This window comes from Rutidosis leptorrhynchoides, chromosome 1 (assembly GCF_046630445.1).
Source record: "Rutidosis leptorrhynchoides isolate AG116_Rl617_1_P2 chromosome 1, CSIRO_AGI_Rlap_v1, whole genome shotgun sequence".
In the NCBI taxonomy this organism is placed as follows: domain Eukaryota; kingdom Viridiplantae; phylum Streptophyta; class Magnoliopsida; order Asterales; family Asteraceae; genus Rutidosis; species Rutidosis leptorrhynchoides.
Genome location: NC_092333.1, coordinates 116,324,804 through 116,335,900, shown reverse-complemented (window position 1 = coordinate 116,335,900; position 11,097 = coordinate 116,324,804). Strand labels below are relative to the sequence as shown.

Here is an 11,097-nt window from a genome sequence, read left to right as displayed (position 1 = left end):
TCAACCAGTCCATACCGATTATCACATCAAAACTCCCTAACTCTACTGGTATCAAATCAATCTTAAATGTTTCGCTAACCAGTTTAATTTCTCGATTCCGACATATATTATCTGCTGAAATTAATTTACCATTTGCTAATTCGAGTAAAAATTTACTATCCAAAGGCGTCAATGGACAACTTAATTTAGCACAAAAATCTCTACTCATATAGCTTCTATCCGCACCCGAATCAAATAAAACGTAAGCAGATTTATTGTCAATAAGAAACGTACCCGTAACAAGCTCCGGGTCTTCCTGTGCCTCTACCGCATTAATATTGAAAACTCTTCCACGGCCTTGTCCATTCGTGTTCTCCTGGTTCGGTCAATTTCTAATAATGTGGCCTGGTTTTCCACATTTATAACAAACTACATTGGCATAACTTGCTCCGACACTACTTGCTCCGCCATTACTCATTCCGACACCATTTGTTCCTTTCGTTCTATTAACCCCTGGTCCGTAGACCTCACACTTCGCCGCGCTATGACCATTTCTTTTACACTTGTTGCAAAATTTGGTGCAGAACCCCGAGTGATTCTTTTCACACCTTTGGCATAGTTGCTTCTGATTGTTGTTGTTGTTGCGGTTATTATTGTTGTTGGGATGATTGTTGTAGTTGCTGTTGTTGTTGTTGTTGTTGGGCCGTTTGTTGTAGTTGCGATTGATGTTGCGATTGTTGGGATAATTGTTGCGATTATTGTTGTAATTGCTGTTGTTGTTGTATTGGTGATTCTTATCACCGTTTTCCTCCCACTTTCTTTTGACTTGCTTCACATTGGCCTCTTCAGCAGTCTGTTCTTTAATTCTTTCTTCAATCTGGTTCACTAGTTTGTGAGCCATTCTACATGCCTGTTGTATGGAGGCGGGCTCGTGTGAACTTATATCTTCTTGGATTCTTTCCGGTAATCCTTTCACAAACGCGTCGATCTTCTCTTCCTCATCTTCGAATGCTCCCGGACACAATAGGCACAATTCTGTGAATCGTCTTTCGTACGTGGTAATATCAAATCCTTGGGTTCGTAACCCTCTAAGTTCTGTCTTGAGCTTATTGACCTCGGTTCTGGGACGGTACTTCTCGTTCATCAAGTGCTTGAATGCTGACCACGGTAGTGCGTACGCATCATCTTGTCCCACTTGCTCTAGATAGGTATTCCACCATGTTAACGCAGAACCTGTGAAGGTATGCGTAGCGTACTTCACTTTGTCCTCTTCAGTACACTTACTTATGGCAAACACCGATTCAACCTTCTCGGTCCACCGTTTCAATCCGATCGGTCCTTCGGTTCCATCAAATTCCAAAGGTTTGCAGGCAGTGAATTCTTTGTAGGTGCATCCTACACGATTTCCTGTACTGCTAGATCCAAGGTTATTGTTGGTATGTAGCGCAGCCTGTACTGCGGCTATGTTTGAAGCTAGAAAAGTACGGAATTCCTCTTCGTTCATATTCACGGTGTGTCGAGTAGTCGGTGCCATTTCCTTCAAAATAGTTAAATGGAACAAGTTAATCATACAGAATATTAAGAGTAGTTAATAGTATTTCGTAGCATAATATGAACTCATTTATAAAAGCTTTTTCTTCATATTAGCGTTTTATAAGTTTAAATTCGGGTAGTACCTACCCGTTAAGTTCATACTTAGTAGCTAATATACAATTCAACTACTACAATTCTATATGAAAAACTGATTATAATAATATTTCGCGTTCAAACTTTTATACAATATTTTACAAACTTACAATACCGCTTATTTTACATAAAGCATGAAATATAGCACACAATAACTTTGATACAAGATAGTTGTGAAGACAATTCTAGCTAGTACACAAGTCGTTCAGCAAAGGCAATAAATACACGTAATTCATACGTCCAGAAACAAGTCATGCATTCTGGTTTTACTAGGACTACTTCCCATCCTTGGTCTTGTGCAACATAACCGTTATGGCCGTTGATAAGACAGCGTGTTGTAACGTCATCAAAGGGACGAGGGTTACGTAATGTCCAACAGTCCCGTAATAATCTAAAAACCTCATTTCTTACCCCAATTACCGACTCCGTCACTTGTGGAAACGTTTTGTTTAATAGTTGTAGCCCGATGTTCTTGTTCTCACTTTGGTGAGAAGCGAACATTACTAATCCGTAAGCATAACATGCTTCTTTATGTTGCATGTTAGCCGCTTTTTCTAAATCACAAAGTCCAATATTCGGATATATTGAGTCAAAATAATTTCTTAACCCGTTGCGTAAAATAGCATTTGGGTTCCCCGCAATATATGCGTCAAAGTAAACACATCGTAACTTATGGGTTTCCCAATGTGATATCCCCCATCTTTCAAACGAAAGTCTCTTATAAACCAAGACATTCTTGGAACGTTCTTCGAATGTCTTACAAACTGATCTCGCCTTAAATAGTTGTGCCGAAGAATTCTGGCCGACTCTAGACAAGATTTCATCAATCATGTCTCCGGGTAGGTCTCTTAAAATATTGGGTTGTCTATCCATTTTGTATTTTTAAACTGTAAAATAGACAAGAGTTAGATTCATAAAAAAAAAATACTTATTAATACAAGCAATTTTTACATATATCATAAAGCATAAGAACACTATATTCCATATATTACACCACACGAATACAACTATCTTATTCCGACTCGCTCGTTTCTTCTTCTTCGGTTTTGGTTCGTTTTGCCAAGTTTCTAGGGATATATGATGTTCCCCTAATACGAACCGTCGTTGTCCACATTGGTTTAGAAAAACCTGGTGGTTTAGAGGTTCCCGGGTCATTGTTACAACTTAAGGACTTCGGGGGTTGACGATACATATAAAGTTCATCGGGGATGGAATTAGATTTCTCTATTTTTATGCCCTTTCCCTTATTATTTTCTTTTGCCTTTTTAAATTCAGTTGGGGTAATTTCTATAACATCATCGGAATTCTCGTCGGAATCCGATTCATCGGAGAATTGGTAATCCTCCCAATATTTTGCTTCCTTGGCGGAAACACCATTGACCATAATTAACTTTGGTCGGTTGGTTGAGGATTTTCTTTTACTTAACCGTTTTATTATTTCCCCCACCGGTTCTATTTCTTCATCCGGTTCCGATTCTTCTTCCGGTTCCGATTCTTCTTCCGGTTCCGACTCTTCTTCCGGTTCCTCTTCGGGAACTTGTGAATCAGTCCACAAATTATTCCAATTTACATTTGACTCTTCATTATTATTAGGTGAGTCAATGGGACTTGTTCTAGAGGTAGACATCTATCACATAATATCAAACACGTTAAGAGATTAATATATCACATAATATTCATATGTTAAAAATATATAGTTTCCAACAAAAATGTTAAGCAATCATTTTTAAAGAAAACACGGTCGAAGTCCAGACTCACTAATGCATCCTAACAAACTCGATAAGACACACTAATGCAAATTTTCTGGTTCTCTAAGACCAACGCTCGGATACCAACTGAAATGTCCCGTTCTTATTGATTAAAAACGTTCCATATTAATTGATTTCGTTGCGAGGTTTTGACCTCTATATGAGACGTTTTTCAAAGACTGCATTCATTTTTAAACAAACCATAACCTTTATTTCATCAATAAAGGTTTAAAAAGCTTTACGTAGATTATCAAATAATGATAATCTAATATATCCTGTTTACACACGACCATTACATAATGGTTTACAATACAAATATGTTACAACAAAATAAGTTTCTTGAATGCAGTTTTACACAATATCATACAAGCATGGACTCCAAATCTTGTCCTTATTTAAGTATGCGACAGCGGAAGCTCTTAATAATCACCTGAGAATAAACATGCTTAAAACGTCAACAAAAATGTTGGTGAGTTATAGGTTTAACCTATATATATCAAATCGTAACAATAGACCACAAGATTTCATATTTCAATACACATCCCATACATAGAGATAAAAATCATTCATATGGTGAACACCTGGTAACCGACAATAACAAGATGCATATATAAGAATATCCCCATCATTCCGGGACACCCTTCGGATATGATATAAATTTCGAAGTACTAAAGCATCCGGTACTTTGGATGGGGTTTGTTAGGCCCAATAGATCTATCTTTAGGATTCGCGTCAATTAGGGTGTCTGTTCCCTAATTCTTAGATTACCAGACTTAATAAAAAGGGGCATATTCGATTTCGATAATTCAACCATAGAATGTAGTTTCACGTACTTGTGTCTATTTTGTAAATCATTTATAAAACCTGCATGTATTCTCATCCCAAAAATATTAGATTTTAAAAGTGGGACTATAACTCACTTTCACAGATTTTTACTTCGTCGGGAAGTAAGACTTGGCCACTGGTTGATTCACGAACCTATAACAATATATACATATATATCAAAGTATGTTCAAAATATATTTACAACACTTTTAATATATTTTGATGTTTTAAGTTTATTAAGTCAGCTGTCCTCGTTAGTAACCTACAACTAATTGTCCACAGTTAGATGTACAGAAATAAATCGATAAATATTATCTTGAATCAATCCACGACCCAGTGTATACGTATCTCAGTATTGATCACAACTCAAACTATATATATTTTGGAATCAACCTCAACCCTGTATAGCTAACTCCAACATTCACATATAGAGTGTCTATGGTTGTTCCGAAATATATATAGATGTGTCGACATGATAGGTCGAAACATTGTATACGTGTCTATGGTATCTCAAGATTACATAATATATAATACAAGTTGATTAAGTTATGGTTGGAATAGATTTGTTACCAATTTTCACGTAGCTAAAATGAGAAAAATTATCCAATCTTGTTTTACCCATAACTTCTTCATTTTAAATCCGTTTTGAGTGAATCAAATTGCTATGGTTTCATATTGAACTCTATTTTATGAATCTAAACAAAAAAAGTATAGGTTTCTAGTCGGAAAAATAAGTTACAAGTCGTTTTTGTAAAGGTAGTCATTTCAGTCGAAAGAACGACGTCTAGATGACCATTTTAGAAAACATACTTCCACTTTGAGTTTAACCATAATTTTTGGATATAGTTTCATGTTCATAATAAAAATCATTTTCTCAGAATAACAACTTTTAAATCAAAGTTTATCATAGTTTTTAATTAACTAACCCAAAACAGCCCGCGGTGTTACTACGACGGCGTAAATCCGGTTTTACGGTGTTTTTCGTGTTTCCAGGTTTTAAATCATTAAGTTAGCATATCATATAGATATAGAACATGTGTTTAGTTGATTTTAAAAGTCAAGTTAGAAGGATTAACTTTTGTTTGCGAACAAGTTTAGAATTAACTAAACTATGTTCTAGTGATTACAAGTTTAAACCTTCGAATAAGATAGCTTTATATGTATGAATCGAATGATGTTATGAACATCATTACTACCTTAAGTTCCTTGGATGAACCTACTGGAAAAGAGAAAAATGGATCTAGCTTCAATGGATCCTTGGATGGCTCAAAGTTCTTGAAGCAAAATCATAACACGAAAACAAGTTCAAGTAAGATCATCACTTGAAATAAGATTGTTATAGTTATAGAAATTGAACCAAAGTTTGAATATGATTATTACCTTGTATTAGAATGATAACCTACTGTAAGAAACAAAGATTTCTTGAGGTTGGATGATCACCTTACAAGATTGGAAGTGAGCTAGCAAACTTGAAAGTATTCTTGATTTTATGAAACTAGAACTTTTGGAATTTATGAAGAACACTTAGAACTTGAAGATAGAACTTGAGAGAGTTCAATTAGATGAAGAAAATTGAAGAATGAAAGTGTTTGTAGGTGTTTTTGGTCGTTGGTGTATGGATTAGATATAAAGGATATGTAATTTTGTTTTCATGTAAATAAGTCATGAATGATTACTCATATTTTTGTAATCTTATGAGATATTTCATGCTAGTTGCCAAATGATGGTTCCCACATGTGTTAGGTGACTCACATGGGCTGCTAAGAGCTGATCATTGGAGTATATATACCAATAGTACATACATCTAAAAGCTGTGTATTGTACGAGTACGAATACGGGTGCATACGAGTAGAATTGTTGATGAAACTGAACGAGAATGTAATTGTAAGCATTTTTGTTAAGTAGAAGTATTTTGATAAGTGTATTGAAGTCTTTCAAAAGTGTATAAATACATATTAAAACACTACATGTATATACATTTTAACTGAGTCGTTAAGTCATCGTTAGTCGTTACATGTAAGTGTTGTTTTGAAACCTTTAGGTTAACGATCTTGTTAAATGTTGTTAACCCAATGTTTATAATAACAAAAGAGATTTTAAATTATTATATTATCATGATATTATGATGTACGAATATCTCTTAATATGATATATATACATTAAATGTCGTTACAACGATAAACGTTACATATATGTCTCGTTTCAAAATCATTAAGTTAGTAGTCTTGTTTTTACATATGTAGTTCATTGTTAATATAATTAATGATATGTTTACTTATCATAATATCATGTTAACTATATATATAACCATATATATGTCATCATATAGTTTTTTTACAAGTTTTAACGTTCGTGAATCACCGGTCAACTTGGGTGGTCAATTGTCTATATGAAACCTATTTCAATTAATCATGTCTTAACAAGTTTGATTGCTTAACATGTTGGAAACATTTAATCATGTAAACATCAATCTCAATTAATATATATAAACATGGAAAAGTTCGGGTCACTACAGCAACTATACAAGGAATTGAACAAGGATTTTGAGAAGTATTTTACCTTGATTATGAAGAGGAAAGTTGCTGAGATTGAAGTATGATATGAGAGCATTCAAGTGTGTGTTTTTAGTTTAAGAAAATGTGGAGTAAAAATGAGTTAAAATGGTCCTTATTTATAAGCTTATAATTTTGGCTTTTAGTGAAAATATCTAAGATAAGTTAAATTGTATTAAGCCATGCATGACATATTAAATTGATTAGGTCATGGATGACATATTACACAAATAATTGCAGATTTCTATTGGTATATACCAATAGTAAATACTTCTAGAAGCTGTGTATAATACGGGTAAAAATAGCGTATGAATGCGAGTAGAATTCTTGAGGAAATTGAATGAAAATACGAGTATAGCTATCCTTTATATGTATTGGTATATTATAAAGTGTATTCAATACTTGTAAGGATGTATTTACACTCGTAATACATTATATGTAAATACATTTTAACATAAGTTAATTACGTCATTTAAATAGTAACATATATATTGTTCAAAAATTCTTTAAATTAGTAGTATGAATATATATATATATATATATATATATATATATATATATATATATATATATATATATATATATATATATATATAATACTTTGTTAATATACTTAATGAGATATTTAATTATCATATTTTCAAGGTAAATATATATAAATCCATATATATATACACAATAATTAAACAATTAAACAATTAAACAATTAAATCAAGTTATGACGTTCGTGAATCGTCGGAATAAAAGGGTGACCAAAAGCTTGTGTAAAACTCTTTTCGGAGGTTCAAGATTTATTAGAATTCATTGCTTATCAAGTCGGAATTATATAAAGATTAAGTTTAAATTTGGTCGGAAATTTCCGGGTCGTCACAGTTTGTTTACTTCTTAATGGAATGGTTCAGCACTGAATGCTGAACCATTCAACATTCAGTGCGTTTGTTTCTGACCTCTGAATGACATATGGTGTTGAATGGTTCAACATTCAGTGCTGAACCATTCAGAGATGAAACACTCTCTTAACCATTAAGAGGATAAATTTTATGTAATATTTTGTGAATCATTCAAATGCTCAGATTAAAATTAGGTGCCTTAGATGATTTAAAATATGTGAGCCGACATAAGTTTTATTATACTATAATACTATTTTGCATGAGCATTCCTTGTGATATGTAACAAATTGCATGTCTACCCTTAAACTTGTTTTTGATTTTGTTAATTCTCATGGTTTGCACAAATTAAGTGGTTGGTCCCCGAAGCTAACAACTGTTCCCTGTAAATACTCTCAACTTCGGGGGTGTTTTTCTTTTGTTTAAAACCTTTTTCCACTCTGTTATTTTTTAAACGCCCAATTAATCGACCGCTAACCGATCAAAACCACCGATCGTTAACCGACCGAAGCCACTCCGCAGCGAAGCGCAAGTTTGTTTTCCTCGTTGTTCCCGATCACTAGAAACTGATATTTGGTTTTTTTTTCTTACTGATTACTTAATGCTGAAATCTGAGAACTAGTTATGAATATTAAGAGGTAGCATCTGAAATTTGATTCGAATTGCGTTTAGATTGTTTGAAATATAAAATATTATGAACATCTTAAGACTCATTTATATATCTTATTGCTATATATTCTTTGTTAAATTTAGAAATAACAGTGTATGTAATTATAATTATACAAGTGATATTTAATGAAAAACAATATGAAAAAAAAGCCTAGTAGCCTACACTAATTCAAACTTGTCACAATTTATGCAATCAATCACATTTTTAATACTTAATTTTTCACTTTAGACTATCTTGTGTGTTATCAAAGAGTCAATGACTTAGCGGTATCGAGGTTACCCTTACAACATTGAGGTTGAGGATTCGAGTTCTGCTTAGGACATTTTGTGATGTACATATTCGTGTTAGTATTAGGTGGGTGAGTGAGTATGCATTTAAAAAAAAAAAAAAACTATCTTGTAGTGTTAACATATAATTTTTCATATCTAAAAATTGTGTGAATTTCTTAACCGATGTGATTTTGGTATAACAGATTATCATGGAAGCTCAATTCTTTAAGTTTCTGAAGATAGTTGGTGTTGGTTACAAAGCTAGAGTTGAATCAGAAGGGCATAAATTGTTTCTGAAACCTAGGGTACAATCATGAAGTAGAATTAACGGTACCTCCTGCTGTTAGAGTGTTTTGTTTGAAAGCAAACATTGTTTGCTTTTCGGGACTAGACAAACAAAGAGTGCACCAATTTGCTGGTGATGTTCGTGGTTGTAAACCTCCTGAGCCTTATAAAGGCAAAGGTATCAGGTATATTGACGAAGTTATAAAGTATAAACCATAAACAAAGGCTGTACAAACTATTATGAGACTAACAAAAAATAAATTGCATTAGGAAACCAAGTTCTTCCAATGGTGTCTTGTTTCTAATTGTTGGCTGCAAATACACATATGATTGCCCAACAATGTACAAAAACAAATTTGTAACGCAAAATCAAAAATAAAATGTTTTTGGAGAATTACCATAATATATGGTCGCCAAAAGGGATCCGGTGCCCTTCACATATACTACTAGAAAATTTGAAATTAGCTACAGGTTTGCGACGGCCTATAATTTCGTCCCTAAATACCGACAGATTTTCTGACTACTTTCCAACGAACTATAACACGCATTTGCGATGGTTTAGCGACGGATTAACTACGACAACTCGTCCGTCATAATCTGTCCCTAAAAGAAACTTTTGCGACAGATTACCGACGGATTAGCTACGTCCAGAAATCCGTCCATAATCCGTCCCTAAATATATTGTTTTGCGACGGATTTCCAACGGTCATGCGTTTTCGTCTAACTCGTAATTTAGAAAATATATATAACCATAAGGTCGTCCATAATTCGTCGGTAAATGAGAAAATTTGAGACTGATTTGGGACGGATTTTTCTTAATTAAGATTTTATCGAGTTTATAAGCACAAGTAAACACATATAAGTATTAAAATGTCTTTGAATACACACATTTTATAAAAGATATCAATATATTAAACTTTTGTCGGATGTATACATTCAAAATAATGTTTTTGCATGTAAGTTTCAAAGTCGATATTTGCGAATATATGCATACACGTACATTTATATGTCTTTTAGTATTTTTTAAAATGTTTGTTAACTAACATAGATACATTTAAGAATAAGTATTTATGCGTTTTCGTCTAAATCGTAATTTAAAAATATATATATATATATAAAAATATGGCCGTCCTTAATCCGTCGGTAAATGAGAGTATTAGGGACGGATGTTTTATATAATTGAGATTTTATCGAGTTTACAACAATGAATAAACACGTATAAGTACCAAAATGTCTTCGAATGCAGTTATACTATCAAATATAACATATATACATCCACATTTTATATGTTTGTCTCATGTATACCTTCGATCTAGTTTTTGTATATATAAGTTCCATAATCGTTGTTAGTGAATATATGCATATTCGTACGTGTGTTTGCATTTATACGCTACTTAGTATTTTTAAATCATTTGTTAACTAATATAGATGCATTTAGGAATGAGTGTCTATGCGTTTTTGTCTAAATCATAATTTAAAAAAAAATATAAATATATGGTCGTCCCTAATCCGTCGTTAAATCGGAGTATTAGGGACGGATTTGGGACGGATGTTTTTGATGTTTTTGATGTTTTTTATAATTGAGATTTTATCAAGTTTACGGGCACAAATAAACACGTGTAATTACCATAAAGTCTTAGAATACATAGATAATACCTATAACATTGTTAAGACCATTTGTATCGTTAACATTCAACGCCTGTTGGATCCGATGTGGCGAAAAAAACGTCTGCGGCAGCCGCATTGTGGCGTTGCTTGGGTGATTTTGGGAGGCGTTGGTTGGTATCCGATGGGGTAGCCAACGGGCTACTTGTACACATGGACGATTTTTACTAGTCCTCCCAGTTGGCCGTTGCAAAATTTGAATAAAAAAAAGTTTAATCCAATTATGTTTATCATATATATATATATATATATATATATATATATATATATATATATATATATATATATATATATATATATAGGGGCAGGATCAATGGGGAAGTAACCAATCGGGGGGAAGCGGGGGGAAGCAAAAAAAAATTTTTTTTGTTTTTTTTGAATTTTTTTTTCCGGCATCAAGATCACACGAAAATATGAACATTTAGAAGAGACACTTCGTGATGAATGTTATTATTTAGGCGGGAAAACGATCGACAAAAATAATATTCAAGATAATATTGTTCGTGAAGAATATGAACGTTTTTTTTTCTT

General features: G+C 33.0%; 1 pseudogene; it reads left to right on the top strand.

Annotated features, from left to right (window-relative positions):
* Window positions 1-8,825: 8,825 nt before the first annotated feature.
* On the top strand, window positions 8,826-9,120 carry LOC139888415 (large ribosomal subunit protein uL6m-like; annotated as a pseudogene).
* Window positions 9,121-11,097: the final 1,977 nt, after the last annotated feature.